General features: G+C 47.5%; 47 non-coding genes across 47 annotated transcripts; all 47 read right to left on the reverse strand.

Moving 5' to 3' along the window:
- Positions 1-44: 44 nt before the first annotated feature.
- LOC116191465 lies at positions 45-163 on the reverse strand. Its single transcript, XR_004153561.1, has one exon. It is a non-coding gene; the product is annotated as a 5S ribosomal RNA (ribosomal RNA).
- A 223-nt stretch (positions 164-386) lies between these two features.
- LOC116191509 lies at positions 387-505 on the reverse strand. Its single transcript, XR_004153598.1, has one exon. It is a non-coding gene; the product is annotated as a 5S ribosomal RNA (ribosomal RNA).
- Positions 506-729: 224 nt separating this feature from the next.
- On the reverse strand, positions 730-850 carry LOC116191471. Its single transcript, XR_004153566.1, has one exon. It is a non-coding gene; the product is annotated as a 5S ribosomal RNA (ribosomal RNA).
- Positions 851-1362: 512 nt separating this feature from the next.
- On the reverse strand, positions 1363-1484 carry LOC116191475. The gene has a single exon (XR_004153570.1). It is a non-coding gene; the product is annotated as a 5S ribosomal RNA (ribosomal RNA).
- Positions 1485-1708: 224 nt separating this feature from the next.
- On the reverse strand, positions 1709-1827 carry LOC116191510. The gene has a single exon (XR_004153599.1). It is a non-coding gene; the product is annotated as a 5S ribosomal RNA (ribosomal RNA).
- A 226-nt stretch (positions 1828-2053) lies between these two features.
- Positions 2054-2172, reverse strand: LOC116191489. The gene has a single exon (XR_004153583.1). It is a non-coding gene; the product is annotated as a 5S ribosomal RNA (ribosomal RNA).
- Positions 2173-2424: 252 nt separating this feature from the next.
- LOC116191549 lies at positions 2425-2543 on the reverse strand. The gene has a single exon (XR_004153637.1). It is a non-coding gene; the product is annotated as a 5S ribosomal RNA (ribosomal RNA).
- A 245-nt stretch (positions 2544-2788) lies between these two features.
- On the reverse strand, positions 2789-2907 carry LOC116191512. The gene has a single exon (XR_004153601.1). It is a non-coding gene; the product is annotated as a 5S ribosomal RNA (ribosomal RNA).
- A 224-nt stretch (positions 2908-3131) lies between these two features.
- LOC116191513 lies at positions 3132-3250 on the reverse strand. The gene has a single exon (XR_004153602.1). It is a non-coding gene; the product is annotated as a 5S ribosomal RNA (ribosomal RNA).
- Positions 3251-3735: 485 nt separating this feature from the next.
- LOC116191514 lies at positions 3736-3854 on the reverse strand. The gene has a single exon (XR_004153603.1). It is a non-coding gene; the product is annotated as a 5S ribosomal RNA (ribosomal RNA).
- Positions 3855-4074: 220 nt separating this feature from the next.
- LOC116191515 lies at positions 4075-4193 on the reverse strand. Its single transcript, XR_004153604.1, has one exon. It is a non-coding gene; the product is annotated as a 5S ribosomal RNA (ribosomal RNA).
- Positions 4194-4440: 247 nt separating this feature from the next.
- On the reverse strand, positions 4441-4559 carry LOC116191516. Its single transcript, XR_004153605.1, has one exon. It is a non-coding gene; the product is annotated as a 5S ribosomal RNA (ribosomal RNA).
- A 243-nt stretch (positions 4560-4802) lies between these two features.
- Positions 4803-4921, reverse strand: LOC116191517. The gene has a single exon (XR_004153606.1). It is a non-coding gene; the product is annotated as a 5S ribosomal RNA (ribosomal RNA).
- Positions 4922-5140: 219 nt separating this feature from the next.
- LOC116191476 lies at positions 5141-5259 on the reverse strand. Its single transcript, XR_004153571.1, has one exon. It is a non-coding gene; the product is annotated as a 5S ribosomal RNA (ribosomal RNA).
- Positions 5260-5483: 224 nt separating this feature from the next.
- On the reverse strand, positions 5484-5602 carry LOC116191462. The gene has a single exon (XR_004153558.1). It is a non-coding gene; the product is annotated as a 5S ribosomal RNA (ribosomal RNA).
- Positions 5603-5853: 251 nt separating this feature from the next.
- LOC116191473 lies at positions 5854-5972 on the reverse strand. The gene has a single exon (XR_004153568.1). It is a non-coding gene; the product is annotated as a 5S ribosomal RNA (ribosomal RNA).
- Positions 5973-6222: 250 nt separating this feature from the next.
- Positions 6223-6341, reverse strand: LOC116191518. The gene has a single exon (XR_004153607.1). It is a non-coding gene; the product is annotated as a 5S ribosomal RNA (ribosomal RNA).
- Positions 6342-6563: 222 nt separating this feature from the next.
- Positions 6564-6682, reverse strand: LOC116191519. Its single transcript, XR_004153608.1, has one exon. It is a non-coding gene; the product is annotated as a 5S ribosomal RNA (ribosomal RNA).
- A 221-nt stretch (positions 6683-6903) lies between these two features.
- LOC116191520 lies at positions 6904-7022 on the reverse strand. Its single transcript, XR_004153609.1, has one exon. It is a non-coding gene; the product is annotated as a 5S ribosomal RNA (ribosomal RNA).
- Positions 7023-7247: 225 nt separating this feature from the next.
- Positions 7248-7366, reverse strand: LOC116191538. Its single transcript, XR_004153627.1, has one exon. It is a non-coding gene; the product is annotated as a 5S ribosomal RNA (ribosomal RNA).
- Positions 7367-7587: 221 nt separating this feature from the next.
- Positions 7588-7706, reverse strand: LOC116191467. The gene has a single exon (XR_004153563.1). It is a non-coding gene; the product is annotated as a 5S ribosomal RNA (ribosomal RNA).
- A 221-nt stretch (positions 7707-7927) lies between these two features.
- On the reverse strand, positions 7928-8046 carry LOC116191539. The gene has a single exon (XR_004153628.1). It is a non-coding gene; the product is annotated as a 5S ribosomal RNA (ribosomal RNA).
- Positions 8047-8268: 222 nt separating this feature from the next.
- Positions 8269-8387, reverse strand: LOC116191472. The gene has a single exon (XR_004153567.1). It is a non-coding gene; the product is annotated as a 5S ribosomal RNA (ribosomal RNA).
- Positions 8388-8606: 219 nt separating this feature from the next.
- On the reverse strand, positions 8607-8725 carry LOC116191521. The gene has a single exon (XR_004153610.1). It is a non-coding gene; the product is annotated as a 5S ribosomal RNA (ribosomal RNA).
- Positions 8726-8946: 221 nt separating this feature from the next.
- On the reverse strand, positions 8947-9065 carry LOC116191541. Its single transcript, XR_004153629.1, has one exon. It is a non-coding gene; the product is annotated as a 5S ribosomal RNA (ribosomal RNA).
- A 222-nt stretch (positions 9066-9287) lies between these two features.
- Positions 9288-9406, reverse strand: LOC116191550. The gene has a single exon (XR_004153638.1). It is a non-coding gene; the product is annotated as a 5S ribosomal RNA (ribosomal RNA).
- Positions 9407-9631: 225 nt separating this feature from the next.
- LOC116191542 lies at positions 9632-9750 on the reverse strand. Its single transcript, XR_004153630.1, has one exon. It is a non-coding gene; the product is annotated as a 5S ribosomal RNA (ribosomal RNA).
- Positions 9751-9972: 222 nt separating this feature from the next.
- On the reverse strand, positions 9973-10091 carry LOC116191460. Its single transcript, XR_004153556.1, has one exon. It is a non-coding gene; the product is annotated as a 5S ribosomal RNA (ribosomal RNA).
- A 223-nt stretch (positions 10092-10314) lies between these two features.
- Positions 10315-10433, reverse strand: LOC116191532. Its single transcript, XR_004153621.1, has one exon. It is a non-coding gene; the product is annotated as a 5S ribosomal RNA (ribosomal RNA).
- Positions 10434-10684: 251 nt separating this feature from the next.
- LOC116191548 lies at positions 10685-10803 on the reverse strand. Its single transcript, XR_004153636.1, has one exon. It is a non-coding gene; the product is annotated as a 5S ribosomal RNA (ribosomal RNA).
- Positions 10804-11023: 220 nt separating this feature from the next.
- Positions 11024-11142, reverse strand: LOC116191523. Its single transcript, XR_004153612.1, has one exon. It is a non-coding gene; the product is annotated as a 5S ribosomal RNA (ribosomal RNA).
- A 221-nt stretch (positions 11143-11363) lies between these two features.
- On the reverse strand, positions 11364-11482 carry LOC116191543. The gene has a single exon (XR_004153631.1). It is a non-coding gene; the product is annotated as a 5S ribosomal RNA (ribosomal RNA).
- Positions 11483-11704: 222 nt separating this feature from the next.
- LOC116191524 lies at positions 11705-11823 on the reverse strand. Its single transcript, XR_004153613.1, has one exon. It is a non-coding gene; the product is annotated as a 5S ribosomal RNA (ribosomal RNA).
- Positions 11824-12044: 221 nt separating this feature from the next.
- LOC116191544 lies at positions 12045-12163 on the reverse strand. The gene has a single exon (XR_004153632.1). It is a non-coding gene; the product is annotated as a 5S ribosomal RNA (ribosomal RNA).
- Positions 12164-12385: 222 nt separating this feature from the next.
- LOC116191546 lies at positions 12386-12504 on the reverse strand. Its single transcript, XR_004153634.1, has one exon. It is a non-coding gene; the product is annotated as a 5S ribosomal RNA (ribosomal RNA).
- Positions 12505-12726: 222 nt separating this feature from the next.
- Positions 12727-12845, reverse strand: LOC116191547. Its single transcript, XR_004153635.1, has one exon. It is a non-coding gene; the product is annotated as a 5S ribosomal RNA (ribosomal RNA).
- A 222-nt stretch (positions 12846-13067) lies between these two features.
- On the reverse strand, positions 13068-13186 carry LOC116191534. Its single transcript, XR_004153623.1, has one exon. It is a non-coding gene; the product is annotated as a 5S ribosomal RNA (ribosomal RNA).
- A 222-nt stretch (positions 13187-13408) lies between these two features.
- LOC116191481 lies at positions 13409-13527 on the reverse strand. Its single transcript, XR_004153576.1, has one exon. It is a non-coding gene; the product is annotated as a 5S ribosomal RNA (ribosomal RNA).
- A 222-nt stretch (positions 13528-13749) lies between these two features.
- On the reverse strand, positions 13750-13868 carry LOC116191487. Its single transcript, XR_004153581.1, has one exon. It is a non-coding gene; the product is annotated as a 5S ribosomal RNA (ribosomal RNA).
- Positions 13869-14089: 221 nt separating this feature from the next.
- Positions 14090-14208, reverse strand: LOC116191525. Its single transcript, XR_004153614.1, has one exon. It is a non-coding gene; the product is annotated as a 5S ribosomal RNA (ribosomal RNA).
- A 223-nt stretch (positions 14209-14431) lies between these two features.
- On the reverse strand, positions 14432-14550 carry LOC116191526. The gene has a single exon (XR_004153615.1). It is a non-coding gene; the product is annotated as a 5S ribosomal RNA (ribosomal RNA).
- A 223-nt stretch (positions 14551-14773) lies between these two features.
- Positions 14774-14892, reverse strand: LOC116191527. Its single transcript, XR_004153616.1, has one exon. It is a non-coding gene; the product is annotated as a 5S ribosomal RNA (ribosomal RNA).
- A 220-nt stretch (positions 14893-15112) lies between these two features.
- LOC116191528 lies at positions 15113-15231 on the reverse strand. The gene has a single exon (XR_004153617.1). It is a non-coding gene; the product is annotated as a 5S ribosomal RNA (ribosomal RNA).
- Positions 15232-15453: 222 nt separating this feature from the next.
- On the reverse strand, positions 15454-15572 carry LOC116191536. The gene has a single exon (XR_004153625.1). It is a non-coding gene; the product is annotated as a 5S ribosomal RNA (ribosomal RNA).
- Positions 15573-15791: 219 nt separating this feature from the next.
- LOC116191529 lies at positions 15792-15910 on the reverse strand. Its single transcript, XR_004153618.1, has one exon. It is a non-coding gene; the product is annotated as a 5S ribosomal RNA (ribosomal RNA).
- Positions 15911-16132: 222 nt separating this feature from the next.
- LOC116191530 lies at positions 16133-16251 on the reverse strand. Its single transcript, XR_004153619.1, has one exon. It is a non-coding gene; the product is annotated as a 5S ribosomal RNA (ribosomal RNA).
- A 248-nt stretch (positions 16252-16499) lies between these two features.
- On the reverse strand, positions 16500-16618 carry LOC116191531. Its single transcript, XR_004153620.1, has one exon. It is a non-coding gene; the product is annotated as a 5S ribosomal RNA (ribosomal RNA).
- Between the last annotated feature and the right edge of the window lie 246 nt (positions 16619-16864).

Below are 16864 nucleotides of genomic sequence, written 5' to 3' on the forward strand. Positions count from 1 at the left end.
AACCTCTCGCCATTTCCCGAGCAGCAAAAAAAATTGAAAAAGGAGGGGTGCAACACGAGGACTTCCCTGGAGGTCACCCATCCTAGTACTACTCTCGCCCAAGCACGCTTAACTTCGGAGTTCTGATGGGATCCGGTGCATTAGTGCTGGTATGATCGCACCGGTCAACCTTTGCGCTCGAATTCACTTTGTTCCTCCGTAGAGCTAATGAAAAAAAAAAATGCACAAATGAGCGCAGAAACGAAAGAAAAAAAGTATCGAGTGCATTTCACCACGAACCTTAAGCCTTTTGCGAGTGAGCACGTGCCCAAAACATTAACCGTAACGATCGGATTCCCGTCCAACCTCTCGCCATTTCCCGAGCAGCAAAAAAAATTGAAAAAGGAGGGGTGCAACACGAGGACTTCCCAGGAGGTCACCCATCCTAGTACTACTCTCGCCCAAGCACGCTTAACTTCGGAGTTCTGATGGGATCCGGTGCATTAGTGCTGGTATGATCGCACCCGTCAACCTTTGCGCTCGAATTCACTTTGTTCCTCCGTAGAGCTAATGAAAAAAAAGAATGTACAAATGAGCGCAGAAACGAAAGAAAAAAGTATCGAGTGCATTTCACACCACGAACCTTAAGCCTTTTGCGAGTGAGCACGTGCCCAAAACATTAACCGTAACGATCGGATTCCCGTCCAACCTTTCGCCATTTCCCGAGCAGCAAAAAAAATTGAAAAAGGAGGGGTGCAACACGAGGACTTCCCAGGAGGTCACCCATCCTAGTACTACTCTCTCGCCCAAGCACGCTTAACTTCGGAGTTCTGATGGGATCCGGTGCATTAGTGCTGGTATGATCGCACCCGTCAACCTTTGCGCTCGAATTCACTTTGTTCCTCCGTAGAGCTAATGAAAAAAAATGCACAAATGAGCGCATAAACGAAAGAAAAAAATTATCGAGTGCATTTCACCACGAACCTTAAGCCTTTTGCGAGTGAGCACGTGCCCAAAACATTAACCGTAACGATCGGATTCCCGTCCAACCTTTCGCCATTTCCCGAGCAGCAAAAAAATTGAAAAAGGAGGGGTGCAACACGAGGACTTCCCAGGTTTCCTAGCCTCTCGAATTCACTTTTTCCTGATCGGTGTTAGTGCTTATCGCACGTCAACCTTTGCGCTCGAATTCTTCCTCCGTAGAGCTAATGAAAAAAAAATGCACAAATGAGCGCAGAAACGAAAGAAAAAAGTATCGAGTGCATTTCACCACGAACCTTAAGCCTTTTGCGAGTGAGCACGTGCCCAAAACATTAACCGTAACGATCGGATTCCCGTCCAACCTTTCGCCATTTCCCGAGCAGCAAAAAAATTGAAAAAGGAGGGGTGCAACACGAGGACTTCCCAGGAGGTCACCCATCCTAGTACTACTCTCGCCCGCCAAGCACGCTTAACTTCGGAGTTCTGATGGGATCCGGTGCATTAGTGCTGGTATGATCGCACCCGTCAACCTTTGCGCTCGAATTCACTTTGTTCCTCCGTAGAGCTAATGAAAAAAAAAAGAATGTACAAATGAGCGCAGAAACGAAAGAAAAAAAGTATCGAGTGCATTTCACCACGAACCTTAAGCCTTTTGCGAGTGAGCACGTGCCCAAAACATTAACCGTAACGATCGGATTCCCGTCCAACCTCTCGCCATTTCCCGAGCAGCAAAAAAATTGAAAAAGGAGGGGTGCAACACGAGGACTTCCCAGGAGGTCACCCATCCTAGTACTACTCTCGCCCAAGCACGCTTAACTTCGGAGTTCTGATGGGATCCGGTGCATTAGTGCTGGTATGATCGCACCCGTCAACCTTTGCGCTCGAATTCACTTGTTCCTTCCTCCGCAGAGCTAATGAAAAAAAAGAATGTACAAATGAGCGCAAAAACGAAAGAAAAAAAGTATCGAGTGCATTTCACCACGAACCTTAAGCCTTTTGCGAGTGAGCACGTGCCCAAAACATTAACCGTAACGATCGGATTCCCGTCCAACCTCTCGCCATTTCCCGAGCAGCAAAAAAAATTGAAAAAGGAGGGGTGCAACACGAGGACTTCCCAGGAGGTCACCCATCGTAGTACTACTCTCGCCCAAGCACGCTTAACTTCGGAGTTCTAATGGGATCCGGTGCATTAGTGCTGGTACGATAGTACCCGTCAACCTTTGCGCTCGAATTCACTTTGTTCCCTATCGTGTTTGCTTCTGGATGCCCTTTTCTCCGTAGAGCTAATGAAAAAAAAAATGCACAAATGAGCGCATAAACGAAAGAAAAAATGTATCGAGTGCATTTCACCACGAACCTTAAGCCTTTTGCGAGTGAGCACGAGCCCAAAACATTAACCGTAACGATCGGATTCCCGTCCAACCTCTCGCCATTTCCCGAGCAGCAAAAAAAATTGAAAAAGGAGGGGTGCAACACGAGGACTTCCCAGGAGGTCACCCATCCTAGTACTACTCTCGCCCAAGCACGCTTAACTTCGGAGTTCTGATGGGATCCGGTGCATTAGTGTTGGTATGATCGCACCCGTCAACCTTTGCGCTCGAATTCACTTTATTCCCTATCGTGTTTGCTTCCGGATGCCCTAATCTCCGTAAAATGAAAAAAAATGCACAAATGAGCGCAGAAACGAAAGAAAAAAAGTATCGAGTGCATTTCACCACGAACCTTAAGCCTTTTGCGAGTGAGCACGTGCCCAAAACATTAACCGTAACGATCGGATTCCCGTCCAACCTCTCGCCATTTCCCGAGCAGCAAAAAAAATTGAAAAGGAGGGGTGCAACACGAGGACTTCCCAGGAGGTCACCCATCCTAGTACTACTCTCGCCCAAGCACGCTTAACTTCGGAGTTCTGATGGGATCCGGTGCATTAGTGCTGGTATGATCGCACCCGTCAACCTTTGCGCTCGAATTCACTTTGTTCCTCCGTAGAGCTAAATGAAAAAAAAAATGCACAAATGAGCGCAGAAACGAAAGAAAAAAAAGTATCGAGTGCATTTCACCACGAACCTTAAGCCTTTTGCGAGTGAGCACGTGCCCAAAACATTAACCGTAACGATCGGATTCCCGTCCAACCTCTCGCCATTTCCCGAGCAGCAAAAAAAATTGAAAAAGGAGGGGTGCAACACGAGGACTTCCCAGGAGGTCACCCATCCTAGTACTACTCTCGCCCAAGCACGCTTAACTTCGGAGTTCTGATGGGATCCGGTGCATTAGTGCTGGTATGATCGCACCCGTCAACCTTTGCGCTCGAATTCACTTTGTTCCTCCGTAGAGCTAATGAAAAAAAATGCACAAATGAGCGCAGAAACGAAAGAAAAAAATATCGAGGGCATTTCACCACGAACCTTAAGCCTTTTGCGAGTGAGCACGTGCCCAAAACATTAACCGTAACGATCGGATTCCCGTCCAACCTTCGCCATTTCCCGAGCAGCAAAAAAAATTGAAAAAGGAGGGGTGCAACACGAGGACTTCCCAGGGTTTGCGCTCGAATTCACTTTATTCCCTATCGTGTTGCTTCCGGATGCCTTTTCTCCGTAGAGCTAATGAAAAAAAAATGCACAAATGAGCGCAGAAACGAAAGAAAAAAGTATCGAGTGCATTTCACCACGACCTTAAGCCTTTTGCGAGTGAGCACGTGCCCAAAACATTAACCGTAACGATCGGATTCCCGTCCAACCTCTCGCCATTTCCCGAGCAGCAAAAAAAATTGAAAAAGGAGGGGTGCAACACGAGGACTTCCCAGGAGGTCACCCATCCTAGTACTACTCTCGCCCAAGCACGCTTAACTTCGGAGTTCTGATGGGATCCGGTGCATTAGTGCTGGTATGATCGCACCCGTCAACCTTTGCGCTCGAATTCACTTTGTTCCTCCGTAGAGCTAATGAAAAAAAAAATGCAAATGAGCGCAGAAACGAAAGAAAAAAAGTATCGAGTGCATTTCACCACGAACCTTAAGCCTTTTGCGAGTGAGCACGTGCCCAAAACATTAACCGTAACGATCGGATTCCCGTCCAACCTCTCGCCATTTCCCGAGCAGCAAAAAAAATTGAAAAAGGAGGGGTGCAACACGAGGACTTCCCAGGAGGTCACCCATCCTAGTACTACTCTCGCCCAAGCACGCTTAACTTCGGAGTTCTGATGGGATCCGGTGCATTAGTGCTGGTATGATCGCACCCGTCAACCTTTGCGCTCGAATTCACTTTGTTCCCTATCGTGTTCTTCTGGATGCCTTTTCTCCGTAGAGCTAATGAAAAAAAAATGCACAAATGAGCGCAGAAACGAAAGAAAAAAATATCGAGTGCATTTCACCACGAAACTTAAGCCTTTTGCGAGTGAGCACGTGCCCAAAACATTAACCGTAACGATCGGATTCCCGTCCAACCTCTCGCCATTTCCCGAGCAGCAAAAAAAATTGAAAAAGGAGGGGTGCAACACGAGGACTTCCCAGGAGGTCACCCATCCTAGTACTACTCTCGCCCAAGCACGCTTAACTTCGGAGTTCTGATGGGATCCGGTGCATTAGTGCTGGTATGATCGCACCCGTCAACCTTTGCGCTCGAATTCACTTTGTTCCCTATCGTTTGCTTCCGGATGCCCTCTCTAGAGCTAATGAAAAAAAAATGCACAAATGAGCGCAGAAACGAAAGAAAAAAAGTATCGAGTGCATTTCACCACGAACCTTAAGCCTTTTGCGAGTGAGCACGTGCCCAAAACATTAACCGTAACGATCGGATTCCCGTCCAACCTTCGCCATTTCCCGAGCAGCAAAAAAAATTGAAAAAGGAGGGGTGCAACACGAGGACTTCCCAGGAGGTCACCCATCCTAGTACTACTCTCGCCCAAGCACGCTTAACTTCGGAGTTCTGATGGGATCCGGTGCATTAGTGCTGGTATGATCGCACCCGTCAACCTTTGCGCTCGAATTCACTTTGTTCCTCCGTAGAGCTAATGAAAAAAAAAAGCACAAATGAGCGCAGAAACGAAAGAAAAAAAGTATCGAGTGCATTTCACCACGAACTTAAGCCTTTTGCGAGTGAGCACGTGCCCAAAACATTAACCGTAACGATCGGATTCCCGTCCAACCTCTCGCCATTTCCCGAGCAGCAAAAAAATTGAAAAAGGAGGGGTGCAACACGAGGACTACCCAGGAGGTCACCCATCCTAGTACTACTCTCGCCCAAGCACGCTTAACTTCGGAGTTCTGATGGGATCCGGTGCATTAGTGTTGGTATGATCGCACCCGTCAACCTTTGCGCTCGAATTCACTTTATTCCTCCGCAGAGCTAATGAAAAAAAAAGAATGTACAAATGAGCGCAGAAACGAAAGAAAAAAAGTATCGAGTGCATTTCACCACGAACCTTAAGCCTTTTGCGAGTGAGCACGTGCCCAAAACATTAACCGTAACGATCGGATTCCCGTCCAACCTCTCGCCATTTCCCGAGCAGCAAAAAAAATTGAAAAAGGAGGGGTGCAACACGAGGACTTCCCAGGAGGTCACCCATCCTAGTACTACTCTCGCCCAAGCACGCTTAACTTCGGAGTTCTGATGGGATCCGGTGCATTAGTGCTGGTATGATCGTACCCGTCAACCTTTGCGCTCGAATTCACTTTGTTCCCTATCGTGTTTGCTTCTGGATGCCCTTTTCTCCGTAGAGCTAATGAAAAAAAAAATGCACAAATGAGCGCATAAACGAAAGAAAAAAAGTATCGAGTGCATTTCACCACGAACCTTAAGCCTTTTGCGAGTGCGCACGAGTCCAAAACATTAACCGTAACGATCGGATTCCCGTCCAACCTTTCGCCATTTCCCGAGCAGCAAAAAAATTGAAAAAGGAGGGGTGCAACACGAGGACTTCCCAGGAGATCACCCATCCTAGTACTACTCTCGCCCAAGCACGCTTAACTTCGGAGTTCTGATGGGATCCGGTGCATTAGTGCTGGTATGATCGTACCCGTCAACCTTTGCGCTCGAATTCACTTTGTTCCTATCGTGTTTGCTTCCGGATGCCCTCTTCTCCGTAGAGCTAATGAAAAAAAAATGCACAAATGAGCGCAGAAACGAAAGAAAAAAAGTATCGAGTGCATTTCACCACGAACCTTAAGCCTTTTGCGAGTGAGCACGTGCCCAAAACATTAACCGTAACGATCGGATTCCCGTCCAACCTCTCGCCATTTCCCGAGCAGCAAAAAAAATTGAAAAAGGAGGGGTGCAACACGAGGACTTCCCAGGAGGTCACCCATCCTAGTACTACTCTCGCCCAAGCACGCTTAACTTCGGAGTTCTGATGGGATCCGGTGCATTAGTGCTGGTATGATCGCACCCGTCAACCTTTGCGCTCGAATTCACTTTGTTCCTCCGTAGAGCTAATGAAAAAAAAAATGCACAAATGAGCGCAGAAACGAAAGAAAAAAAGTATCGAGTGCATTTCACCACGAACCTTAAGCCTTTTGCGAGTGAGCACGTGCCCAAAACATTAACCGTAACGATCGGATTCCCGTCCAACCTTTCGCCATTTCCCGAGCAGCAAAAAAAATTGAAAAAGGAGGGGTGCAACACGAGGACTTCCCAGGAGGTCACCCATCCTAGTACTACTCTCGCCCAAGCACGCTTAACTTCGGAGTTCTGATGGGATCCGGTGCATTAGTGCTGGTATGATCGCACCCGTCAACCTTTGCGCTCGAATTCACTTTGTTCCTCCGTAGAGCTAATGAAAAAAAAATGCACAAATGAGCGCAGAAACGAAAGAAAAAAAGTATCGAGTGCATTTCACCACGAACCTTAAGCCTTTTGCGAGTGAGCACGTGCCCAAAACATTAACCGTAACGATCGGATTCCCGTCCAACCTTTCGCCATTTCCCGAGCAGCAAAAAAAATTGAAAAAGGAGGGGTGCAACACGAGGACTTCCCAGGAGGTCACCCATCCTAGTACTACTCTCGCCCAAGCACGCTTAACTTCGGAGTTCTGATGGGATCCGGTGCATTAGTGCTGGTATGATCGCACCCGTCAACCTTTGCGCTCGAATTCACTTTGTTCCTCCGTAGAGCTAATGAAAAAAAAAAGAATGTACAAATGAGCGCAGAAACGAAAGAAAAAAAGTATCGAGTGCATTTCACCACGAAACTTAAGCCTTTTGCGAGTGAGCACGTGCCCAAAACATTAACCGTAACGATCGGATTCCCGTCCAACCTCTCGCCATTTCCCGAGCAGCAAAAAAAATTGAAAAAGGAGGGGTGCAACACGAGGACTTCCCAGGAGGTCACCCATCCTAGTACTACTCTCGCCCAAGCACGCTTAACTTCGGAGTTCTGATGGGATCCGGTGCATTAGTGCTGGTATGATCGCACCGGTCAACCTTTGCGCTCGAATTCACTTTGTTCCTCCGTAGAGCTAATGAAAAAAAAAATGCACAAATGAGCGCAGAAACGAAAGAAAAAAAATATCGAGTGCATTTCACCACGAAACTTAAGCCTTTTGCGAGTGAGCACGTGCCCAAAACATTAACCGTAACGATCGGATTCCCGTCCAACCTCTCGCCATTTCCCGAGCAGCAAAAAAATTGAAAAAGGAGGGGTGCAACACGAGGACTTCCCTGGAGGTCACCCATCCTAGTACTACTCTCGCCCAAGCACGCTTAACTTCGGAGTTCTGATGGGATCCGGTGCATTAGTGCTGGTATGATCGCACCGGTCAACCTTTGCGCTCGAATTCACTTTGTTCCTCCGTAGAGCTAATGAAAAAAAAAATGCACAAATGAGCGCAGAAACGAAAGAAAAAAAGTATCGAGTGCATTTCACCACGAACCTTAAGCCTTTTGCGAGTGAGCACGTGCCCAAAACATTAACCGTAACGATCGGATTCCCGTCCAACCTTCGCCATTTCCCGAGCAGCAAAAAAAATTGAAAAAGGAGGGGTGCAACACGAGGACTTCCCAGGAGGTCACCCATCCTAGTACTACTCTCGCCCAAGCACGCTTAACTTCGGAGTTCTGATGGGATCCGGTGCATTAGTGCTGGTATGATCGCACCGGTCAACCTTTGCGCTCGAATTCACTTTGTTCCTCCGTAGAGCTAATGAAAAAAAAAATGCACAAATGAGCGCAGAAACGAAAGAAAAAAAGTATCGAGTGCATTTCACCACGAAACTTAAGCCTTTTGCGAGTGAGCACGTGCCCAAAACATTAACCGTAACGATCGGATTCCCGTCCAACCTCTCGCCATTTCCCGAGCAGCAAAAAAAATTGAAAAAGGAGGGGTGCAACACGAGGACTACCCAGGAGGTCACCCATCCTAGTACTACTCTCGCCCAAGCACGCTTAACTTCGGAGTTCTGATGGGATCCGGTGCATTAGTGCTGGTATGATCGCACCGTCAACCTTTGCGCTCGAATTCACTTTGTTCCTCCGTAGAGCTAATGAAAAAAAAAATGCACAAATGAGCGCAGAAACGAAAGAAAAAAATATCGAGTGCATTTCACCACGAACTTAAGCCTTTTGCGAGTGAGCACGTGCCCAAAACATTAACCGTAACGATCGGATTCCCGTCCAACCTCTCGCCATTTCCCGAGCAGCAAAAAAAATTGAAAAAGGAGGGGTGCAACACGAGGACTTCCCAGGAGGTCACCCATCCTAGTACTACTCTCGCCCAAGCACGCTTAACTTCGGAGTTCTGATGGGATCCGGTGCATTAGTGCTGGTATGATCGCACCCGTCAACCTTTGCGCTCGAATTCACTTTGTTCCTCCGTAGAGCTAATGAAAAAAAAAATGCACAAATGAGCGCAGAAACGAAAGAAAAAAAGTATCGAGTGCATTTCACCACGAACCTTAAGCCTTTTGCGAGTGAGCACGTGCCCAAAACATTAACCGTAACGATCGGATTCCCGTCCAACCTTCGCCATTTCCCGAGCAGCAAAAAAAATTGAAAAAGGAGGGGTGCAACACGAGGACTTCCCAGGAGGTCACCCATCCTAGTACTACTCTCGCCCAAGCACGCTTAACTTCGGAGTTCTGATGGGATCCGGTGCATTAGTGCTGGTATGATCGCACCGGTCAACCTTTGCGCTCGAATTCACTTTGTTCCTCCGTAGAGCTAATGAAAAAAAAAATGCACAAATGAGCGCAGAAACGAAAGAAAAAAAGTATCGAGTGCATTTCACCACGAACCTTAAGCCTTTTGCGAGTGAGCACGTGCCCAAAACATTAACCGTAACGATCGGATTCCCGTCCAACCTTTCGCCATTTCCCGAGCAGCAAAAAAAATTGAAAAAGGAGGGGTGCAACACGAGGACTTCCCAGGAGGTCACCCATCCTAGTACTACTCTCGCCCAAGCACGCTTAACTTCGGAGTTCTGATGGGATCCGGTGCATTAGTGTTGGTATGATCGCACCCGTCAACCTTTGCGCTCGAATTCCCTTTGTTCCTCCGTAGAGCTAATGAAAAAAAAAAGAATGTACAAATGAGCGCAGAAACGAAAGAAAAAAAGTATCGAGTGCATTTCACCACGAACCTTAAGCCTTTTGCGAGTGAGCACGTGCCCAAAACATTAACCGTAACGATCGGATTCCCGTCCAACCTCTCGCCATTTCCCGAGCAGCAAAAAAAATTGAAAAAGGAGGGGTGCAACACGAGGACTTCCCAGGAGGTCACCCATCCTAGTACTACTCTCGCCCAAGCACGCTTAACTTCGGAGTTCTGATGGGATCCGGTGCATTAGTGCTGGTATGATCGCACCGGTCAACCTTTGCGCTCGAATTCACTTTGTTCCTCCGTAGAGCTAATGAAAAAAAAAATGCACAAATGAGCGCAGAAACGAAAGAAAAAAAGTATCGAGTGCATTTCACCACGAAACTTAAGCCTTTTGCGAGTGAGCACGTGCCCAAAACATTAACCGTAACGATCGGATTCCCGTCCAACCTCTCGCCATTTCCCGAGCAGCAAAAAAAATTGAAAAAGGAGGGGTGCAACACGAGGACTTCCCAGGAGGTCACCCATCCTAGTACTACTCTCGCCCAAGCACGCTTAACTTCGGAGTTCTGATGGGATCCGGTGCATTCGTGCTGGTATGATCGCACCCGTCAACCTTTGCGCTCGAATTCACTTTGTTCCTCCGTAGAGCTAATGAAAAAAAAAAATGCACAAATGAGCGCAGAAACGAAAGAAAAAAAGTATCGAGTGCATTTTACCACGAAACTTAAGCCTTTTGCGAGTGAGCACGTGCCCAAAACATTAACCGTAACGATCGGATTCCCGTCCAACCTTTCGCCATTTCCCGAGCAGCAAAAAAAATTGAAAAAGGAGGGGTGCAACACGAGGACTTCCCAGGAGGTCACCCATCCTAGTACTACTCTCGCCCAAGCACGCTTAACTTCGGAGTTCTGATGGGATCCGGTGCATTAGTGCCGGTATGATCGCACCCGTCAACCTTTGCGCTCGAATTCACTTTGTTCCCTATCGTGTTTGCTTCTGGATGCCCTTTTCTCCGTAGAGCTAATGAAAGAAAAATGCACAAATGAGCGCAAAAACGAAAGAAAAAAAGTATCGAGTGCATTTCACCACGAACCTTAAGCCTTTTGCGAGTGAGCACGTGCCCAAAACATTAACCGTAACGATCGGATTCCCGTCCAACCTCTCGCCATTTCCCGAGCAGCAAAAAAAATTGAAAAAGGAGGGGTGCAACACGAGGACTACCCAGGAGGTCACCCATCCTAGTACTACTCTCGCCCAAGCACGCTTAACTTCGGAGTTCTGATGGGATCCGGTGCATTAGTGCTGGTATGATCGCACCCGTCAACCTTTGCGCTCGAATTCACTTTGTTCCTCCGTAGAGCTAATGAAAAAAAAATGCACAAATGAGCGCAGAAAAGAAAGAAAAAAATATCGAGTGCATTTCACCACGAACCTTAAGCCTTTTGCGAGTGAGCACGTGCCCAAAACATTAACCGTAACGATCGGATTCCCGTCCAACCTTTCGCCATTTCCCGAGCAGCAAAAAAAATTGAAAAAGGAGGGGTGCAACACGAGGACTTCCCAGGAGGTCACCCATCCTAGTACTACTCTCGCCCAAGCACGCTTAACTTCGGAGTTCTGATGGGATCCGGTGCATTAGTGCTGGTATGATCGCACCCGTCAACCTTTGCGCTCGAATTCACTTTGTTCCTCCGTAGAGCTAATGAAAAAAAAATGCACAAATGAGCGCAGAAACGAAAGAAAAAAAGTATCGAGTGCATTTCACCACGAACCTTAAGCCTTTTGCGAGTGAGCACGTGCCCAAAACATTAACCGTAACGATCGGATTCCCGTCCAACCTTTCGCCATTTCCCGAGCAGCAAAAAAAATTGAAAAAGGAGGGGTGCAACACGAGGACTTCCCAGGAGGTCACCCATCCTAGTACTACTCTCGCCCAAGCACGCTTAACTTCGGAGTTCTGATGGGATCCGGTGCATTAGTGCTGGTATGATCGCACCGGTCAACCTTTGCGCTCGAATTCACTTTGTTCCTCCGTAGAGCTAATGAAAAAAAAAATGCACAAATGAGCGCAGAAACGAAAGAAAAAAAGTATCGAGTGCATTTCACCACGAAACTTAAGCCTTTTGCGAGTGAGCACGTGCCCAAAACATTAACCGTAACGATCGGATTCCCGTCCAACCTCTCGCCATTTCCCGAGCAGCAAAAAAAATTGAAAAAGGAGGGGTGCAACACGAGGACTTCCCAGGAGGTCACCCATCCTAGTACTACTCTCGCCCAAGCACGCTTAACTTCGGAGTTCTGATGGGATCCGGTGCATTAGTGCTGGTATGATCGCACCCGTCAACCTTTGCGCTCGAATTCACTTTGTTCCTCCGTAGAGCTAATGAAAAAAAAATGCACAAATGAGCGCAGAAACGAAAGAAAAAAAGTATCGAGTGCATTTCACCACGAAACTTAAGCCTTTTGCGAGTGAGCACGTGCCCAAAACATTAACCGTAACGATCGGATTCCCGTCCAACCTCTCGCCATTTCCCGAGCAGCAAAAAAAATTGAAAAAGGAGGGGTGCAACACGAGGACTTCCCAGGAGGTCACCCATCCTAGTACTACTCTCGCCCAAGCACGCTTAACTTCGGAGTTCTGATGGGATCCGGTGCATTAGTGCTGGTATGATCGCACCGGTCAACCTTTGCGCTCGAATTCACTTTGTTCCTCCGTAGAGCTAATGAAAAAAAAAATGCACAAATGAGCGCAGAAACGAAAGAAAAAAAATATCGAGTGCATTTCACCACGAAACTTAAGCCTTTTGCGAGTGAGCACGTGCCCAAAACATTAACCGTAACGATCGGATTCCCGTCCAACCTCTCGCCATTTCCCGAGCAGCAAAAAAAATTGAAAAAGGAGGGGTGCAACACGAGGACTTCCCAGGAGGTCACCCATCCTAGTACTACTCTCGCCCAAGCACGCTTAACTTCGGAGTTCTGATGGGATCCGGTGCATTAGTGCTGGTATGATCGCACCGGTCAACCTTTGCGCTCGAATTCACTTTGTTCCTCCGTAGAGCTAATGAAAAAAAAAATGCACAAATGAGCGCAGAAACGAAAGAAAAAAAGTATCGAGTGCATTTCACCACGAAACTTAAGCCTTTTGCGAGTGAGCACGTGCCCAAAACATTAACCGTAACGATCGGATTCCCGTCCAACCTCTCGCCATTTCCCGAGCAGCAAAAAAAATTGAAAAAGGAGGGGTGCAACACGAGGACTTCCCAGGAGGTCACCCATCCTAGTACTACTCTCGCCCAAGCACGCTTAACTTCGGAGTTCTGATGGGATCCGGTGCATTAGTGCTGGTATGATCGCACCGGTCAACCTTTGCGCTCGAATTCACTTTGTTCCTCCGTAGAGCTAATGAAAAAAAAAATGCACAAATGAGCGCAGAAACGAAAGAGAAAAAGTATCGAGTGCATTACACCACGAACCTTAAGCCTTTTGCGAGTGAGCACGTGCCCAAAACATTAACCGTAACGATTGGATTCCCGTCCAACCTCTCGCCATTTCCCGAGCAGCAAAAAAAATTGAAAAAGGAGGGGTGCAACACGAGGACTTCCCAGGAGGTCACCCATCCTAGTACTACTCTCGCCCAAGCACGCTTAACTTCGGAGTTCTGATGGGATCCGGTGCATTAGTGCCGGTATGATCGCACCCGTCAACCTTTGCGCTCGAATTCACTTTGTTCCTCCGTAGAGCTAATGAAAAAAAAAATGCACAAATGAGCGCATAAACGAAAGAAAAAAATTATCGAGGGCATTTCACCACGAACCTTCAGCCTTTTGCGAGTGAGCACGTGCCCAAAACATTAACCGTAACGATCGGATTCCCGTCCAACCTCTCGCCATTTCCCGAGCAGCAAAAAAAATTGAAAAAGGAGGGGTGCAACACGAGGACTACCCAGGAGGTCACCCATCCTAGTACTACTCTCGCCCAAGCACGCTTAACTTCGGAGTTCTGATGGGATCCGGTACATTAGTGTTGGTATGATCGCACCCGTCAACCTTTGCGCTCGAATTCACTTTGTTCCTCCGTAGAGCTAATGAAAAAAAAAATGCACAAATGAGCGCAGAAACGAAAGAAAAAAAGTATCGAGTGCATTTCACCACGAAACTTAAGCCTTTTGCGAGTGAGCACGTGCCCAAAACATTAACCGTAACGATCGGATTCCCGTCCAACCTCTCGCCATTTCCCGAGCAGCAAAAAAAAATGAAAAAGGAGGGGTGCAACAGGAGGACTTCCCTGGAGGTCACCCATCCTAGTACTACTCTCGCCCAAGCACGCTTAACTTCGGAGTTCTGATGGGATCCGGTGCATTAGTGCTGGTATGATCGCACCGTCAACCTTTGCGCTCGAATTCACTTTGTTCCTCCGTAGAGCTAATGAAAAAAAAAATGCACAAATGAGCGCAGAAACGAAAGAAAAAAAATATCGAGTGCATTTCACCACGAAACTTAACCCTTTTGCGAGTGAGCACGTGCCCAAAACATTAACCGTAACGATCGGATTCCCGTCCAACCTCTCGCCATTTCCCGAGCAGCAAAAAAAATTGAAAAAGGAGGGGTGCAACACGAGGACTTCCCAGGAGGTCACCCATCCTAGTACTACTCTCGCCCAAGCACGCTTAACTTCGGAGTTCTGATGGGATCCGGTGCATTAGTGCTGGTATGATCGCACCCTTCAACTTTTGCGCTCGAATTCACTTTGTTCCTCCGTAGAGCTAATGAAAAAAAAAAATGTACAAATGAGCGCAGAAACGAAAGAAAAAAAGTATCGAGTGCATTTCACCACGAAACTTAAGCCTTTTGCGAGTGAGCACGTGCCCAAAACATTAACCGTAACGATCGGATTCCCGTCCAACCTCTCGCCATTTCCCGAGCAGCAAAAAAAATTGAAAAAGGAGGGGTGCAACACGAGGACTTCCCAGGAGGTCACCCATCCTAGTACTACTCTCGCCCAAGCACGCTTAACTTCGGAGTTCTGATGGGATCCGGTGCATTAGTGCTGGTATGATCGCACCCGTCAACCTTTGCGCTCGAATTCACTTTGTTCCTCCGTAGAGCTAATGAAAAAAAAAAATGCACAAATGAGCGCAGAAACGAAAGAAAAAAAGTATCGAGTGCATTTCACCACGAACCTTAAGCCTTTTGCGAGTGAGCACGTGCCCAAAACATTAACCGTAACGATCGGATTCCCGTCCAACCTTTCGCCATTTCCCGAGCAGCAAAAAAAATTGAAAAAGGAGGGGTGCAACACGAGGACTTCCCAGGAGGTCACCCATCCTAGTACTACTCTCGCCCAAGCACGCTTAACTTCGGAGTTCTGATGGGATCCGGTGCATTAGTGCTGGTATGATCGCACCCGTCAACCTTTGCGCTCGAATTCACTTTGTTCCTCCGTAGAGCTAATGAAAAAAAAATGCACAAATGAGCGCAGAAACGAAAGAAAAAAAGTATCGAGTGCATTTCACCACGAACCTTAAGCCTTTTGCGAGTGAGCACGTGCCCAAAACATTAACCGTAACGATCGGATTCCCGTCCAACCTTCGCCATTTCCCGAGCAGCAAAAAAAATTGAAAAAGGAGGGGTGCAACACGAGGACTTCCCAGGAGGTCACCCATCCTAGTACTACTCTCGCCCAAGCACGCTTAACTTCGGAGTTCTGATGGGATCCGGTGCATTAGTGCTGGTATGATCGCACCCGTCAACCTTTGCGCTCGAATTCACTTTGTTCCTCCGTAGAGCTAATGAAAAAAAAAAATGCACAAATGAGCGCAGAAACGAAAGAAAAAAAGTATCGAGTGCATTTCACCACGAACTTAAGCCTTTTGCGAGTGAGCACGTGCCCAAAACATTAACCGTAACGATCGGATTCCCGTCCAACCTCTCGCCATTTCCCGAGCAGCAAAAAAAATTGAAAAAGGAGGGGTGCAACACGAGGACTTCCCAGGAGGTCACCCATCCTAGTACTACTCTCGCCCATGCACGCTTAACTTCGGAGTTCTGATGGGATCCGGTGCATTAGTGCTGGTATGATCGCACCCGTCAACCTTTGCGCTCGAATTCACTTTGTTCCTCCGTAGAGCTAATGAAAAAAAAATGCACAAATGAGCGCAGAAACGAAAGAAAAAAATATCGAGTGCATTTCACCACGAAACTTAAGCCTTTTGCGAGTGAGCACGTGCCCAAAACATTAACCGTAACGATCGGATTCCCGTCCAACCTCTCGCCATTTCCCGAGCAGCAAAAAAATTGAAAAAGGAGGGGTGCAACACGAGGACTTCCCAGGAGGTCACCCATCCTAGTACTACTCTCGCCCAAGCACGCTTAACTTCGGAGTTCTGATGGGATCCGGTGCATTAGTGCTGGTATGATCGCACCCGTCAACCTTTGCGCTCGAATTCACTTTGTTCCTCCGTAGAGCTAATGAAAAAAAAAAATGCACAAATGAGCGCAGAAACGAAAGAAAAAAAGTATCGAGTGCATTTCACCACGAACCTTAAGCCTTTTGCGAGTGAGCACGTGCCCAAAACATTAACCGTAACGATCGGATTCCCGTCCAACCTCTCGCCATTTCCCGAGCAGCAAAAAAATTGAAAAAGGAGGGGTGCAACACGAGGACTTCCCAGGAGGTCACCCATCCTAGTACTACTCTCGCCCAAGCACGCTTAACTTCGGAGTTCTGATGGGATCCGGTGCATTAGTGCTGGTATGATCGCACCCGTCAACCTTTGCGCTCGAATTCACTTTGTTCCCTATCGTGTTTGCTTCTGGATGCCCTTTTCTCCGAGCTAATGAAAAAAAAAATGCACAAATGAGCGCATAAACGAAAGAAAAAAATTATCGAGGCATTTCACCACGAAACTTAAGCCTTTTGCGAGTGAGCACGTGCCCAAAACATTAACCGTAACGATCGGATTCCCGTCCAACCTCTCGCCATTTCCCGAGCAGCAAAAAAAATTGAAAAAGGAGGGGTGCAACACGAGGACTTCCCAGGAGGTCACCCATCCTAGTACTACTCTCGCCCAAGCACGCTTAACTTCGGAGTTCTGATGGGATCCGGTGCATTAGTGCTGGTATGATCGCACCCGTCAACCTTTGCGCTCGAATTCACTTTGTTCCTCCGTAGAGCTAATGAAAAAAAAATGCACAAATGAGCGCAGAAACGAAAGAAAAAAAGTATCGAGTGCATTTCACCACGAACTTAAGCCTTTTGCGAGTGAGCACGTGCCCAAAACATTAACCGTAACGATCGGATTCCCGTCCAACCTTTCGCCATTTCCCGAGCAGCAAAAAAAATTGAAAAAGGAGGGGTGCAACACGAGGACTTCCCAGG

This window comes from Punica granatum, unplaced genomic scaffold, assembly GCF_007655135.1.
Source record: "Punica granatum isolate Tunisia-2019 unplaced genomic scaffold, ASM765513v2 Contig00625, whole genome shotgun sequence".
Lineage (NCBI taxonomy): Eukaryota > Viridiplantae > Streptophyta > Magnoliopsida > Myrtales > Lythraceae > Punica > Punica granatum.